Source organism: Ailuropoda melanoleuca, chromosome 4 (assembly GCF_002007445.2).
Source record: "Ailuropoda melanoleuca isolate Jingjing chromosome 4, ASM200744v2, whole genome shotgun sequence".
In the NCBI taxonomy this organism is placed as follows: Eukaryota; Metazoa; Chordata; class Mammalia; order Carnivora; family Ursidae; genus Ailuropoda; species Ailuropoda melanoleuca.
In genome coordinates, this window is record NC_048221.1 from 5,562,168 (window position 1) to 5,579,647 (window position 17,480).

At 50.5% G+C, this 17,480-nt stretch overlaps 1 protein-coding gene across 14 annotated transcripts in view; it reads right to left on the reverse strand.

Annotated features, from left to right (window-relative positions):
- CCL25 (C-C motif chemokine ligand 25) overlaps positions 1-17,480 on the reverse strand; it is a 34,983-nt gene that overhangs the window by 5,259 nt on the left and 12,244 nt on the right. For 2 of the 14 annotated variants that reach the window (XR_004624574.1, XR_004624578.1), the window contains 2 exons: positions 13,172-13,289; positions 9,229-11,411 (listed from right to left, as the gene is read on the reverse strand). The exons of 1 other annotated variant lie outside the window; for it this stretch is intronic. The gene's annotated coding sequence lies outside the window, so the exon portion shown is untranslated. 11 more of the 14 variants (XR_004624575.1, XR_004624581.1, XR_004624583.1 and 8 more) reach the window with 10 other exon arrangements.

Below are 17,480 nucleotides of genomic sequence, written 5' to 3' on the forward strand. Positions count from 1 at the left end.
CCCGCCAGCCTCTCCGCTCCGGTCCACTGCCCCGGCCTGTCCCGCCGCCGGCAGCCGCCAAGACTTGGCGTGACCCAGACTTGGCCGAGGTCCCCCGCGAGCCAGCCCTCCTCCCCTCGCTGCCCCTCACGGTTTGTCCCACCCGCAGCCTTAACGGGGTGGAGGGTGTCAGAGGAACCCGGGCGCAGGGCAGACAGGGATTTGCGCCATCTTGGGCCCCACACAGGTGTCAGGGAGGCGGCGGGATGCTCAGACCCTGAATGAAAACCCCGGAGTTCTGAGGACGTGGCTGCCGAGTGTGGGGGCCGGATCCTCACGGCCAGGGCTGAACTGGGAAAGGGGAGGCCTCTTCTGTTCCTACAGCTGCTTGAGGCGACCCTCCTGCACGTGTGAAACGACCGCAGCTGGTGGGGGTGGGGGTGGGAAGCTTCCTCTAACCTCCTGGTCACCAGCCCTGACGATGGGGGCCGTTGGGGGTGCTTTCCAGCCTGAAGCTGAGCCAAGCTGAGGGACTGACCACATCCCAGGGCCTCCAAGTTGGAAGGGCCGGCCAAGGCCTTCCTTCAATGAGCTCAGCTCAGCTTTTGGGAGTCCTCCTTGGGAGGGAACGGCTAGTGAGTGCACACAGATGGTCCACGGCAAAATGGGGTGGGGGAGGATGGGCTCTGTGATGGGGAACCACTGCCTTTGGAGTGAGTTCCTCTGGGGGCCGGCTCACTCTCATTTCTCTGCTGGAGAACCGGCCCAGGTGTTCAATGTTGGACAACTTTACAGAGGAGGAGACAGAGGGTCAGGGAGGCTGAGTCATCAGAAAGGCACAGGGACACTGGGGAAGGGCCACCAGCTGAAGTGGGGGTCCTCCTGCCATTGCTGCTGCATATTAGATCCCCCCTTCCCTGTGCTGTCTACAGCTCTCCTGAACCTCTGGTGCCTACAGGTCCCTGCTCAGGTGGCCTCGGAAAGCAGCAGCTAGGGGCCCTCCCCCCACACCTCGTTGTTGTGCATACCGACCCGGGTGCTGGGCCTGGACTCCCGTGGTGTCCAGCTGCCTCCTGCTCTGGCCCAGATGCACTGTGGTTACCAGGCAACTAGAGGAAGGGAGGAAAAGGGGTTTTTCCAGGGTGCCTTGCAAGCCTCTGGCCTGACTTGCAGGGGTTTCATTTTTAGACTGTCCCTGTGTGACCCCTTACCCTGTGTTCCTGATGTGGTTGACCCTGCTGCCTCCTGGAAAGTGGGCTTTGAGGGGCTTTCCTCCCCAGGCTGACCAGTGGTCTCTGCGTTCCCTGGGGTAGCCGCAGTGACTGTCTGGGTGGGCCCCAGGCCCTGGTTGTATGCAGCCTTGGCCTCAGTCCTGGTGCTTCCCCTGCTCTCACTGGACGTGTGGGGGACAGGCCAGCTGGACTGCCCCAGCTAGGAAGGGAGCCTATTGCTGGACCCACCAGGCTGGGCTGAGGCAGCGGTGGTGTGGGGAGGAAGGGCAGTGGGTTCTGAGGAGAGGGGCCCAGAGGGCCCTCTAGGAGACCCTCCGTGAAGCTGCTGGGCTCCATTCACCCCTTCCACACAGGTTTTCCGGACATCTCTTCCATACCAGCCATTTGCTAGGCCCCGGGGTGATGGCAGTGAGTAGGCAGATGTGTCCCAGCCATGAAAGATGACAGTGATGTCATCGATCCTCACCAAACATCTGTTGGGGGCCATTTGTTATCTTGTTCATTCACCAAACACTTAGCAAGTGCCTACTGTATGCCAGGCACTGGGCTGGTGCCAGGGGAAAGCAGTGAAGGAGACAGATGGTCCCAGGGTGGAGCAGGCAAGACGAGCAGCAAATATGAAGCAAGATACTTCTTAGGATCACGCTACAAATCCTGGTGTGACAGGAAGACACTGGGGATGGGCTGGGCTCCTCCAAAGAGAGTGGCCCGAGATGATGATAACCCCGCAGGATTAATATTCATCCCCATTTTACAGGGAAAATGCAATCAACTAAAGCTCAGAGAGGTTAAGTTGTTGCCCCAGTAAGTGGGGCCGGATTCCAAGCTCAGCTCTGATCCCCTCATTCCACATGTACTGATTGGGGGCTGTATCAAGCATGTCTTGGGGTGCCTGGCTAGCTAAGTCGGTTAAGCGTCTGCCTTCAGCTCGGGTCATGATCCCAGGGTTCTGGGATCGAGTCCCGCATTGGACTCCCTGCTCACCTGGGAGCCTGCTTCTCCTTCTCCCGTTGCCTCTTCCCGCCCCGCTCGCGCTCTCTAATATATAAATAAAGTATTTTTTTTTAAAGCATGCCTTTAAAAAAATTTTACTACTGTATTTTATTTAACCCTATCTATAAAAATATTATCATCTCCACATGTAATCAAATAAGAATGATTAACCAGACACCCCCCCCCTTCTTTTGGCATAGTAAATCTTGATTGTACATTTGCAGCACGTTTCAAGTGCCAAACAGCCACATGTGGTGGTGGCTAGCGGCTACCTCGGTGGGCAGGGCAGGTCTAGCCACAGATAATCGTCAGTTCATAATTTTATATGGATTCTTTTTTATGTTTCTTATTAAGACTTTTTTTAAAAGAGCAGTTTAATTTTCCCAGTGATACTGAGGGGAAGGTACAGAGGTTTCCCACATACCCTTTGCCCCACACGTGGATAGTCTCCTTCGTTATCAACATCCTGCCCCGGAGCCCCAGACGGTGCATGTGTTACCATCAGTGAGTTCGCCCCGGCACATCGCTATCATCCAAAGTCCATAGTTTACATCAGGGTCCACTCCCCGTGCTGTACGTTCCATGCGTTTATACAAATGTATAATGACACGCATCCCTCTTTATGGTATCAGGGTATTTCACTGCCCTGAAAATCCTCTGTGCTCCAAGCATGTTTTTTTTTTTATGATGATGTTTTGATAGGCAGGACCTCCCTGATCATGGAAGGACTGCGCGTCCCAGGGTTAGCAGATTCCTAGAGATCGTAAATGCCTTGTGACTGAACTTTCCCTGTGCAAACCAGCCAATCCAGAGCCCACACCTGAGCCCCCTCCTTTCTGGCTCTCGCACTCAGGGCCACTGTGCCTTGCCCTGATCACCCCAGAGCAGGTGCCAGACACCTAAGGCACAGTCCCCATACCCCAGAGCCTGCTGAAATCACGCGAACTAGCCAGTCCTGAGCCTGCGGGTGCTGCCTCACTCCATTCCCTACCACGGAAACCAGAGTACAGGCGCTCACCCACATTCTCCCTCACCCCTCTGCCCCCTGACCAACTCTGGTGCTGCCCCAAGGGGCCCTCTGTGCCATGGCGTGCCCCCTCCTCTTGAGATCTGTGAGGAGCAAACTTTCATTTTTTTAAGAATTTTATTTTGAGAGAGACAGCATGTGCGTGTGAGCAGGGGGAGGGACAAAAGAAGAGGGAGAGAGAAAATCTCAAGCAGACTCCACGTTGAGCGTGGAGCCTGACGTGGGGCTGGATCCCTTGACCCTGAGGTCATGACCTGAGCCGAAATCAAGAGTCAGACACTTAACTGACTGAGCCACCCAGGCGCCCCAGCGATCTATCTTTTTAATGGCCGTCTCTTCATCTGTTGGCCTCACCATATCTGAAAAAGAATAAAACCTGCATTTTGAAGCAGGTGCCAAGTGATAGAGAGCTGGAGACAGAGGGCAGATAATGGACGTACCACTCCCCACGTGAGGCTCGCAGCCGGTGGGGCAACCATGGTCCACCTTCCAGAGGAACGTCCACACGCGGGCTGTGGGGATGCAGAGGGCACCCCACCAGGTCTCCAGAGAGAACAGCTACTGAACAGAAACCTGCAGGGCAAGCAGGTGTTAGTCAGAGGTCAGAGAGAGCAGGACACCAGAGGGACCTGCCAAGAGCTGGGGCGGGAGATGGGGTGGGTAGCGGAAGATGAGGTGGGAGGACGTAGTCTATTCAGGGCCTCACATACTGAGCCAGAAGGGTCGACCTTCGTCGAAAGGTCACTGGGGAGCTGCTGAGGGATTTAGCTGGGGGAGGGTTGTGGTCAGCCGTGTTTGAGTTCTGCCAAGGTCCTGCAGAAGATGCAGTGTGGGGACATCAGCCCAGGCAAGAGAAGACTCAAGAGTAATGGCTTGTCTTCCCACGAGGGCTGTGAGGAAGGCCCCTTCTAGTCCCCTCCGTGCTCTACGCCAGCATGAAGTAATTCAGGAAATGTTTACTGAGTTCGACTATGTGCCAGGTTCGGTAGTTACAACACAGTGACAAGACAGATTTAGTCCCTACTGTCAAGGAGATATTTTAGTTTTATTTTTCTAACAACGGACTTACAATAGCATCTGAGGAATGCTGACATGACATAAAACAGGGACCCAGAAAAGAGGAAAAAAAAAAAAAACCACCAAATGACTAAAATCAGAAATGAAATGGGGGAGGTGCACCTGGCTGGCTCAGTCAGTAGAGCGTGCAACTCTTGATCTCAGTGTCATGAGTTCAAGTCCCACGCTGGGCACAGAGATCACTTAAAAATAAATAAATAAATAAATAAATATTTTTTTTTAAATGGGGGGCATAACTACTGCCCTTACAGAAATTTTTAAAAAGGATTAGAAGAGAATATTATGAACAATTATACACCAACCAATTAGATAATCTAAATGAAACTAGCAAATTGCTAGAAACTTGGGAAGAAACAGAGAATCTGGAAAGGGCTATTACAGGCAAGGAGAGTGCATCAGCAATCAAAACCCACCCAACAAAGAAAATCTACGACCAGATGGCTTCTTGGTGAATTCTACCAAACATCAAAAGGAGAATTAACACCAATCCTTCTCAAACTCTTCCCAAAAAACAGAACAGGAGGGGGGGCGCCTGGGTGGCACAGCGGTTAAGCGTCTGCCTTCGGCTCAGGGCATGATCCTGGCGTTGTGGGATCGAGCCCTGCATCAGGCTCCTCCGCTATGAGCCTGCTTCTTCCTCTCCCACTCCCCCTGCTTGTGTTCCCTCTCTCGCTGGCTGTCTCTATCTCTGTCAAATAAATAAATAAAATCTTAAAAAAAAAAACACAACAGAACAGGAGGGAACACATCCTAGCTTATGTTATTCTATAAGGTCAGCATTACCCTGATACCAAAGCCAGGCAAAGACATCATGAGAGAACTACAGACCAATGTCCTTGATGAATATAGATGCAACCATCCTCCACACATACCCCTGAAACTAGTAATACACTACATGTTAACTAAATTGAGTTTAAGGTTAAAATTTAAAAAAAATCCTCAACACAAGAGTAGCAAACCAAATCCAGAAGCATATTAAAAGGATCATGAACCATGAGCAAGTAGATTTATCTTGGGAATGCAAGGACAGTTCGACATCTGAAAATCAATTTAATACAGCACATTAATACAATGAAGGAAAAACTACACAATCATCTCAACTGATGCAGGAAAAAGCATTTGACAAAATCCAACATCTTTTCATGATAAAAGCACTCAACCAACTAGGAATGGCAGGATACTTCCTCAAGCTCAAATGATAAAGGCCATTTACGAAAGACCTGCAGTGAACATTATGCTCAGTGGTAGGACTGAAAGCTGTCCCCCTAAAATCAGGAACAAGAAAAAGATGCCCACTTTCATCACTTCCATTCAACACTGTGCTCAATGCTGGAGTTGGAGCAATTAGGCAAGAAAAGGAAATAAAAAAGGCAATCAAACTGGGAAGGAATAAACTATATTCACAAATGACATAATCATATATAGAGAGAAAATCCTAAAGAACACACACACAGACACACACACAGACACACACACACAGACACACACACACACACACACACACACACACAGACACACACACAGACACACACACAGACAAACACACACACAGACACACACAGACACACACACAGACACACACAGACACACACACACAGACACACACAGACACACACACACAGACACACACACAGACACACAGACACACACACACAGACAAACACACACACAGACACACACAGACACACAGACACACACACAGACACACACAGACACACACACACACAGACACACACAGAGACACACACACACAGACACACAGACACACACACAGACACACACACACACACACAGACACACACACACACACAGAGCTAATAAAGCCAGCAGAGTTGTAGAATACAAGCTCAACACATAAAAAATCGGTTGCATTTCTATACAATAGCAATGAGCAACTGACAAGGAAATTGAAAAACCAATTCCATTTACAATCAAAAAGAGTAAAATACATAAGAATAAGTTTAACTGAGGAAGTACAAGACTTAACTGCAAAACATTCTTAAAGAAATTAAAGGAAACCTAAGCAAATCTCTGTGCTTATGGAAGCCTCGACATAGTTAAGATGGAATTACTCCCCACAGATTGTGTGCAATCCCTATCAGAATACCAACGGCCATTTTTGCAGAAATGGAAGAACAGACTCTAAAATTCATGTGGAATTGCAGGAGACAATGAACAGCCAATCAAACAGGAGCCAGATCGTCCAACAGACACATGAAAAGATGCTCAACATCACTCATCACCAGGGAAACGCAGGTCAAAACCACAATGAGATACCACCTCACACCTGTCAGGATGGCTAGAATCAAAAACACAAGAAGCAACAGCTGTTGGTGAGGACATTGAGAAAAAGGAACCCTCGTGCTTTGTTGCTAGGAATGCAAACTGGTGCAGCCACTGTAGAAAACGGTATGGAGGTTCCTCAAAAAATTAAAAATAGAATTACCATATGATCCAGTAATTCTACTACTGGGTATTTACCCAAAGAATATGAAAACACTAATCTGAAAAGATATATGCATGCCTATGTTAACTGCAGCATTACTTATAATAGCCAAATTATGGAAAGAGTCCAGGTGTCCATCAATAGTTGAATGGATAAAGACGACGTGGTACGTATGCATGGAATATTACTTGGCCATAAAAGAAAATGAAATCTTGCCATTTGCAACAACGTGGATAGAGCTGGAGGGTATAATGCTAAGTGAAATAAGTCAGCTAGAGAAAGACAAATACCAGATGATTTCATTCATATGTGGCATTTAAGCACCAAAATAAATGAACAAAGGAAAAAAGAGACAAACCAAGAAACAGACTGTTAACTACGGAGAACAACGAGATGGTTACCAGAGGGGAGGGGGGTGGGGGATGGGTGGAGTAGATGAAGGGGATTAAGACTACCTGTACCACGATAAGCACTGAGTAATGGATCGAAGTGCCGAATCACTATAATGCACGCCTGAAACTAGTAAAACACTGTATGTTAACTGGAATTTTTTTAAAAGCAGTGTTTAAATTCCAAACACCTGAGAATTTTCCAGTGTTCTGTCACTTGTTTCTAGCTTCATTCCTTTGTGGTCAGAGAGAATAGTTTGTATGATTTCCTTATAAACTTCATTGCAACTTGTTTTGTGGCCTATGGTCTATCCTGGAGGATGTATTACATGCATTTGAGAAGAATGTGTGTTCCGCTGTTTGCTAGAGTATTCCCAATATATCGAGTAGGTCTGGTTATAACAATTGTTGAAAATGGAGTGTTGGAGTCACCAGCTACTACTGTAAAAGGGTCTATTTCTTCCTTCGATTCCACCAATGTTTGATTCATAGGGCTCTGTAGTTTGGTACATACATGTTTATACTTTTTAAAAAATTTTAAAAGATTGTTTAAAATGTTTAAGCAATCTCTATACCCAGCGTGGGGCTCAAACCCACAACCATGAGCTCGAGTCGCACTCCACCTACTGAGCCCACCAGGCGCCCTGGTAGGTATAGCTTTGTAATTATTGTATCTTCTTGATAGACTGACCCTTTTATCAGTAAGTAATGTTGTTTCTTGTAACAATTTTTCACATGGAGTCTATTTTGTGTGATATTATTATAGATATCCCAGCTCTCATTTATTTATTTATTTTTAAAGATTTTATTTATTTATTCGACAGAGAGAGAGACAGCCAGCGAGAGAGGGAACACAAGCAGGGGGAGTGGGAGAGGAAGAAGCAGGCTCCTAGCGGAGGAGCCTGATGTGGGGCTCGATCCCATAATGCCGGGATCACGCCTTGAGCCGAAGGCAGATGCTTAACCACTATGCCACCCAGGCGCCCCCCAGCTCTCTTTTAATTACTATTTACATGGAATTTCTTTTCCCCTCTCTTTCATTTCAACCTATCGGTGTCTTTGGATCTGAAGTGAGTCTCTTGTGGAAAGTGTACTGCTGGATCATGTCTCTCATCTCTTCTGTCACTGTCTGCCTTTTCCTTGGAGAGTTTAATCTACTTATCTTTAAAGTAATTACTGATAAGAAAGGACTGACTTCTGCTATTTTACTATTTGTTTTAAAGGGGTGTCTTATATCTATTTCATTCCTTAATTGGTTCATTACAATTTTCTTTTGTGTTTCACTGATTTTCTATAGTGTACCACTTTGATTCCCTTATTTCGTTTTCTGTATATGTTGTTATTTTCTTACTATTTACCTAGGATTACAGTTAGTATTCTCAACTTGTGACTATCCAGTCTGAATTAATATAGCTTGACTTCAACAGTATACAAAATTCTGCTCATACACAGCTGCATCCCTTCCCCTTTATATTGTTACTGCCACAAATTACATCATGATACATTGTATTTCCATTAACATACCTTCATAATTCTTGTTTATGCACTTGTTTCTTAAATCACATATGGGGGGAAAAGGAGTTGCAAACCAAGAATACAATAATATTGGCTTTTATATTCACTTATGTGGTTACCTTTCCAGTGTTATTTCTTCATGTGGCTTTGACTTGCTATCGAGTGCTCATTTCCATCAGAAGGACTTCTTTTAGCGTTTTTTTGAAGGGCAGGTATTAATAGCCACAAGGTCTCTTACCCTTTGTTTATCTGAGAGTATCTTAATTTCCCTTTCATTTCTGAAGGATAGTTTTACCAGATACAGAATCCGTGGTGACAGGTTTTTTCCTTTCATCACTTTAAATGACTTTCACTGCTTTCTGGCCTCCATGATACCCGATGAGAAATCAGCGGTTATTCTCATTGGCAGTCCCTTGTATGTAATAAGTCACTTTTCTCTCGCTGCTTTAAAGGTTCTCTTTGTCTTTTTCTTTTTTTAAATAAAAATTTATTTATTTATTTTAGAGGGGGGAGGGGCAGAGGGAGGGAGAAACTCAAGCAGACTCTGCGCTGAGCGGAGCCTGATCTCATGACCCTGACATCACGACCTGAGCCGAAACCAAGAGTCAGACGCTTCACTGACTGTGCCACCCAGGCACCCCTCTGTCTTTATTTTTCATAATTCAATTACAATGTCTTGGTGTGGATCTCTTTGATTTTTTCTGTTTGGAATTTGTTGACCTTCTTGCATGTATAGATTCACGACTGTTACTAAATTTGGTAAATATTCAGCCACTGTTTCTTTGAATAGTTTTTCTCTTTTTTTCTTCTGCCTCTGGGATGCCCATTGTATGCTTGCTTATACACTTGCTGCTGTCCCAAAGGGCTCTCAGGTCCTGTTCATTTTCCTTCATTCTTTCCTCCTTTGGCTCCTCAACTGGATAATTTCAATTGACCCATTTTCAAGTCCAGTGGTTCTTTTGTTTGCCCACTGAAACCTGTTGAAACTCTCTAGGGAAATTTTCATCTTGTCTTACTTTCCAGCTCCAGAGTTTCTATTTGTTTCTTTCATATAATTTCTATTTCTTATTGACAGTCTCTATTTGATGAGACATCATTCTCCTGATTTCCCCTAGTTCTTTGTCTATGGTTTCCCCTACCTTTTTGAGCATACTTTACACTGTTGATTCAAAGTCTTCTTCAAGTCTAATGAATGTGTGTCCAGGGATCACCTGTTAGCGTCTTATCTTCCACAAAGATACCCTTCGCAGGGCCATACTCTTGTTTCTTGGCATGCTTCATTTTTGTCGTTGTTGAAAATTAGGCAATTTGGATATTACAATGTGGTAATTCTGTAAATCAGATCTGTCCCCCTCTGGGTTTGTTGTTGTTGTTTGCTGTGGGTTGCAGTTGTCTGAATGACCTTTCTAGAATATTTTAAAAACTGTATTTCTTGTTGCGTGTGGTCTCTGAAGTGTCAGTTCCTTTAGCTCCTCATCAGCACTTGTTGGAAATTTCTTAACTGCCTGGAGGAAGGAGACAAAGAGGAGGAGGGGGAGGAGAAAGGAGAAAGAGGAAGAGAGCAGGATGGGAGGAAGGAAAGAGGAGAGGAGACAGGGCAACCTTCCTGATGTTTGCGGACTGACTCTGCGTTGGGGCACTCCTGTAACAAGCAGCCAGGTTGTTCACAACTCTGCTTTAGTCTTCACTTCCTGCTCGGGGTGAGCCTAAAGGTCAGCCAGAGGTGCACACTTAGGGGCTTCTAAAATCTTTTCTGAGCATGCATCCTGCCCCCAGCATGGGAGGATTTTCAAAGCCATTATTCCCCCAAGTAGCTCCTCCCCCAGCTTCTCCTCTCAGGCTCTCAGCCTGTCTACTGTTTGTCCCAACTGTAAACTTTCCCCTCACGTGGCAGCACCTTGTTCACTGGCCTTTCAGCTGTACTCAAGGAATACCCTCTGCAGAGTCCCTTCCTGCTTTGAGGGAGTTACAATGTGGGCAAAACAGAGGCCAGTGCCTTGCATCATTCCTTCAAGGAACCCCCAGACAGGTCAAAACAGGCGCACATAATTCCTCAGGAACAAGGAATCTTTGTTTCATTTTGTTTGGGGAGAGGAGATAACAAATTGCTCTATTTGAAGGAATGGTGCAAGTGAACGAAGTGAACTGGACGTTCTAACACAACTGAGAGAAGACAGAATGGTACATACACTACCTGGCGTGGACGTCACTCCTGTGGCTGCAGGGAAGCCCACCAATGGCTCAGCGGTCATTGCTGTCCCGGGGTGTCCTTGTCAAAAAGATACTCTGCCATGCAAGGGTTCTGGAGTCCCATCTTGTGCAAGCTGGTTACGTGATCGCCCAAGTCTTTGATGGATTTCACCCACTCGTTCAATGTAGTTACATGAATGACTTGGCCATTTTTGTCAATGGCTGCTTTGTACGAGTTCTGCTTGTGACTGATCACAATCTGATCCAAGGGTAACCTATGCTCCAGTGTATCCAGCCTGCTCTCCCCAGTCACCACAGTCCACTTTCTTGCTATGCTGAAGGAAACTCGGCCACCTTGTGGGTCCTGCAAGTGCCATCAGTTTCTCAGCACGGTCCCTCTCCTTGTGAGCTTGGTGAGGAAAATCAGCGGCAACATTCCTCAAAGCCAATTCACCATGGTCCAAATAGAAAGATGTGGACAGGTAGATGCAGGAGGCACAGAGTTCCAAGTGGATCCAGTGGTTGATGGTGGCCTCCAGATCCTGGAGATGGTCCAAACCCACCTGCAAGGAGGACACAGTCGTCATGGCAGGTGGCTTAGGAAGGTGGTGGCCAGGCAGCACTGGAGTGGCGGCAGTTGGTCCCTTGGAAATGTCCAAGGCACTGTGAGCAGGTGTCAGCATTCTTGGAACGCTTTTGAGAGCCTGTTCTCCGCCAGACCGTGTTCCAGAATGTGAGGCTAATAGTGAATGATANAGTTGGTCCCTTGGAAATGTCCAAGGCACTGTGAGCAGGTGTCAGCAATCTTGGAACGCTTTTGAGAGCCTGTTCTCCGCCAGACCGTGTTCCAGAATGTGAGGCTAATAGTGAATGATACAAACAAAACCCCCTGGCCTCTCGAAGCTACATTCCAGGGTAGGGCTTCTCAGTCTCGGCACTGCTGACAGTAGGGGCTAGACACTTCTGTGTTGTCGAGGGCCACGCTGTGCATCACAGGACGCTGAGCAGCGTCCCCGGCCTCCACCCACCAGATGCCACTGGCATGGCTCTCTGGTTGTGACACCCCAAACTGTCCCCCAAAATCCCCACTGGGAACCACTGCTCCACTGAGGAACTGGGGGATCCAAGTTTCTGTCCTGGCTCACAGGCCGTGTCGCTGTATATGTGTATGTTTAAACCCCCGACCCTGTTTGACCCTGACCCCTTAGCAGCTGTAGTAACAAAGAACACAAGCACCACTGTTGTCTGCTTGCAACATGCTGGGTCCTGTACCAAGGGGTTTTATATCCACTGATGTGACAACTGAGGCTCGGGCCGGTCAGTCCTGTGCCCAAGGAGTCAGGGCTGAGCTGCTAGGCCAGGCCTGCTTGACTGCAGAAGTCTGGCACCTCCTGACCACTGGCAATGTGGTGCTTCTGTTAAAAAGGAAGAGATGGGTAAACTGAGGAGTCCGAAAGCCCCATGGGGCCCCAGGCTGTACCCAAGTTGACAACAGCAGGGCGTCGGGGCTGGGTGGCTGGGTGTCATGGTGCTTGGCCTGAAAGCAGCTATATGTCTCTCCCCAGCTGACTCTGGAAGCCAGGGCCGTGGTGGGGGCCGGTCACCAGGCGTGTGTTTGGGTGCTGCAGGGCGGGGCTGTATCTGGAGGTGAGCTGCGGCTTCCTCCTGGGCTGCTAGTGCCAGCCGGTGTCAGACAGCATGGGGGCAGGGCCTGGCCCTCCCGGCAAGGCCAGCTACCTCGTGGGGCTCAAGGGGTGGGACCTGCAGAGGGTTAGGGTGCGCTGGCTCAGGTCCAAAGCCGCTGGGGAGTCCTGTGACTGCCGAGTCTGGATGACAGGACCTGATGGGTCACCGCCTGCACACGCGAGCTCCAGTGGGCTTCTAGCTGAGCGAGCCGTCCCTGCTCCTCCAGTATCACCCAGACAAGGAGGCCCGTGTGTCCCCCTACTTCCTTTGTACCCCATTTTCTCCTTTCTGCCCATCCCCAGTGACAGATCTGTCCCTCAGGGTTTTAAAATGTAGGCTTTATTGTTATTCNGGGGCACCTGGGTGGCACAGCGGTTGAGCGTCTGCCTTCAGCTCAAGGCGTGGTCCCGGCGTTATGGGATCGAGCCCCACGTCGGGCTCCTCTGCTATGAGCCTGCTTCTTCCTCTCCCACTCCCCCCGCTTGTGTTCCCTCTCTCGCTGGCTGTCTCTATCTCTATCGAATAAATAAATAAAATCTTTAAAAAAAATAAAAAAAATAAAAAAAAATAAAATGTAGGCTTTATTGTTATTCAGGTATAGTGAGGCTAAAGGAGCAGGAGACAGTTTGTTACTCACAGATCCCAGGAGAAGGGGGACCGCACACCATGTGGGTCCACTCGAGGAAGAACCAGGGTCACTCAGGAGGCAGAGGGAGCAAGGCAGAGACGTGGGAAGGAGCCTTTTTTTGTGGTTTCTATGGGATGGAAAGGCAGGGTCAGCAGGCTCAGGACTGGCTAGTTTGAATAATCTCTGCGGGCTCTGGGGGGTAGGGTCAGGCCTAGTTTTCTGGCCCCTGGCCCTGGGGACATCAGGGCAAGGGGACACTGGCTCCTGGAGTATGGCAGCCTGATAACAAGTAGTCAGAGGAGGGGCCGTGGCAGGCGAGGTGTGTGCTATCTCTAGGGATCAGTTAGCCCTGGGAGGGGCAGTCCCTCCAGTGGCAGCAAGGCCCCAAGAGCTCAAAGCATCAGCGTACAGAAAATAAAAACCACAACTGACACATCCCTCACCTCTCTGCTCTCACCACCCATTTTCCCCTCTTGCCTGTTTCTGCGGCCACCCCGTTTGGCAGGGGATAAACACCTAGGGTGCCTCTCCAGTCTCCCCGACCTCCAGAAACCCGGCATCCCTGACCCCTCCTGCCGACTGTCCCTGTCACCTCCGGCTCCTGAACTCCTGCACTGGCTCCACGGAAGCCTGACAGCGGCCTGTGCGGCCTGCGGCCCCTCGTGGCTCCTGTCTTCCGTGGCTCGAGACCACCCGCTCTGGGTCCTTCTCCCCTCCTTTCCAGTCATCTCTGAGACAAGAGCATTTTCTCACGGTTCTGTCCTGGTCCCTTTCTCTGGGGTCAGGCTGAGGCCACACAACCGCCCCCGCTTGGTATTTTTGCTGCTAATAAAGGGGCTTGAGGTGCCTTGTGGGCTACGTGCCCAACTGTGAACTTCTGAATGCAAAATTCACTTTTCCTTTAGTGTTGGCTAAAAAAAAAAAAAAAAATGTCTCCTCCTGGGGGCAGGGGTGACAAGAACTGGGCCCAGGACACCTTGAAGAACATGAGAAGCCTTTCCAAGTCTGCAGTGTGGAGCAAAGATTGGGGCTTTTGGTCTTTTTATGTGTGACTTTTGGGGGCGTGGAGTGGGGAGCAAAGCGGTCCCTCTGTCTGCTTTATCTCGGTGTTCTCAGCTTGAGAACATCTGGTCCACCCAAGGCCTGACCCCCAGCCTTCATACACTGAGTCCTCAGCATCTAGTGGGAGAGACACGGGCCCGTGGTACAGCTCAGCTCGTGCCCTAAGAGAGGCAGAGGCCAGCCCGACGGCCCAGTGCCGCCCACACCCCGACCTGGGCTCCAGAGTGAACTGTCCTGAGCTCCTTGCAGCCGCGGTAACAAATTACCTCAAGCACGGCGGCTTAAAACAGCACAGATTTATCTTTCGGTTCTGGAGGGCAGAAGTCCTAAAATCATGCTATTGGCCAGGCCAAGATCCCTCCAGAGGCCCTGTGGGCCATCTGTGTCTTCACCCCCTCCAGCTCCCAGGGTGGCTGGCGCTCCCTGGCGCGCGGCCTTCCTCCTCCTGCAAAGCCAGCAGTGGAGCATCTTCCAGTCTGGTTCTGCACCCCGCTTCTGTTGTCTCTTCCCTTCTCTGGCTCTGACCCTCCTGTCTCCCTGTCCTAAGGACCCTTGTGATGACGTTGGGCCACCGGGATCACCCAGGATCATCTTCCATCTCCAGAGCTGTGACTTAACCACATCTGCCAAGTCCCTCCCGCTATAGAAGCTGACATAGTCTCAGGTTCTGGTGATAAGGACATGGACACTGGGTGGGGGGGAGGCATTATTTTGCCTGCCACAGCACCCACAGAACACTTCTTGGGGGAAGTGATATGTGGACCCAGTTCTGGAAACCAGTGGGTGGGGATGGGGGTGGGGGAGAATTCCAGGCCCATGGAACAGGGCACATCAAACAGCAGGCTCCCTGAATACCTGACCTGGATGTGGTCTGAAGGCCCTTAACACCAGCCCAAGAACCCAGGCAAAGGAATCCCCTTTCCAGGCTTGGTTCTGTCAGGTGGGGGATTCTCACCTGGGCCGATTTTGCCCCCCAGCGGACACCTGGCAGTAACTGGTTGTCACAGCAGGGGCGGAGGGATGGCTAGAGAGGCTACTAAACGTCCTACCCTCCTCCCCCATGAAGAATCCTCCACCCCACAGGTCAGTGGGCTCAAGAGTGAGAAGCCCCGCTTCCAGCATAGCTACTAACAGCTGCTTCCTGGCCCTGTCTCTCCAAACCTGCAGGGACTCCCCCACATCCCCTTGGAGGGTGTCTGCTCAGTTTCACCCAGTCCTTTCTTGGGAAAAGCAGCTTTCAGTTCCTCCTGACCCTCGACCTGCCCTGGGTGCACTTGGGTGGGTTGAACACTCCTCACTGGGGAATGCAAAGGCCCAGGAAGATGGCTGGAAAAGCAGCCCTGTTTTCTCCTCACCCCACCCCACCCTGCCCTGCCCCACCCCGCCCCACCCCACGATGACCACTCTGGACTCTGGGTCCCTGCACGGGGAAGATGAGGCAGATGGTAGGCTAAGGACACTGGTCAATGGGCGGGGACTAAGCTAGCTCACTCACAAAGCATGGGGCAGCAGGGGATAGGACCCGTGACAGGAGGGGTGAGTTAGGGGCACCCCCCTCCAGCTCCTTGCTGCTGCTGCCCTGTGACAGCCATGTTGGCAATACCCCTAGCGTCGTCTGTGTGGTCACTGGGCTGGGGCAAGAGTGGAGTGCCCACCTNTTTTATGTGTGACTTTTGGGGGCGTGGAGTGGGGAGCAAAGCGGTCCCTCTGTCTGCTTTATCTCGGTGTTCTCAGCTTGAGAACATCTGGTCCACCCAAGGCCTGACCCCCAGCCTTCATACACTGAGTCCTCAGCATCTAGTGGGAGAGACACGGGCCCGTGGTACAGCTCAGCTCGTGCCCTAAGAGAGGCAGAGGCCAGCCCGACGGCCCAGTGCCGCCCACACCCCGACCTGGGCTCCAGAGTGAACTGTCCTGAGCTCCTTGCAGCCGCGGTAACAAATTACCTCAAGCACGGCGGCTTAAAACAGCACAGATTTATCTTTCGGTTCTGGAGGGCAGAAGTCCTAAAATCATGCTATTGGCCAGGCCAAGATCCCTCCGGAGGCCCTGTGGGCCATCTGTGTCTTCACCCCCTCCAGCTCCCAGGGTGGCTGGCGCTCCCTGGCGCGCGGCCTTCCTCCTCCTGCAAAGCCAGCAGTGGAGCATCTTCCAGTCTGGTTCTGCACCCCGCTTCTGTTGTCTCTTCCCTTCTCTGGCTCTGACCCTCCTGTCTCCCTGTCCTAAGGACCCTTGTGATGACGTTGGGCCACCGGGATCACCCAGGATCATCTTCCATCTCCAGAGCTGTGACTTAACCACATCTGCCAAGTCCCTCCCGCTATAGAAGCTGACATAGTCTCAGGTTCTGGTGATAAGGACATGGACACTGGGTGGGGGGGAGGCATTATTTTGCCTGCCACAGCACCCACAGAACACTTCTTGGGGGAAGTGATATGTGGACCCAGTTCTGGAAACCAGTGGGTGGGGATGGGGGTGGGGGAGAATTCCAGGCCCACGGAACAGGGTACATCAAACAGCAGGCTCCCTGAATACCTGACCTGGATGTGGTCTGAAGGCCCTTAACACCAGCCCAAGAACCCAGGCAAAGGAATCCCCTTTCCAGGCTTGGTTCTGTCAGGTGGGGGATTCTCACCTGGGCCGATTTTGCCCCCCAGCGGACACCTGGCAATAACTGGTTGTCACAGCAGGGGCGGAGGGATGGCTAGAGAGGCTACTAAACGTCCTACCCTCCTCCCCCATGAAGAATCCTCCACCCCACAGGTCAGTGGGCTCAAGAGTGAGAAGCCCCGCTTCCAGCATAGCTACTAACAGCTGCTTCCTGGCCCTGTCTCTCCAAACCTGCAGGGACTCCCCCACATCCCCTTGGAGGGTGTCTGCTCAGTTTCACCCAGTCCTTTCTTGGGAAAAGCAGCTTTCAGTTCCTCCTGACCCTCGACCTGCCCTGGGTGCACTTGGGTGGGTTGAACACTCCTCACTGGGGAATGCAAAGGCCCAGGAAGATGGCTGGAAAAGCAGCCCTGTTTTCTCCTCACCCCACCCCACCCTGCCCTGCCCCACCCCGCCCCACCCCACGATGACCACTCTGGACTCTGGGTCCCTGCACGGGGAAGATGAGGCAGATGGTAGGCTAAGGACACTGGTCAATGGGCGGGGACTAAGCTAGCTCACTCACAAAGCATGGGGCAGCAGNTTTTGGTCTTTTTATGTGTGACTTTTGGGGGCGTGGAGTGGGGAGCAAAGCGGTCCCTCTGTC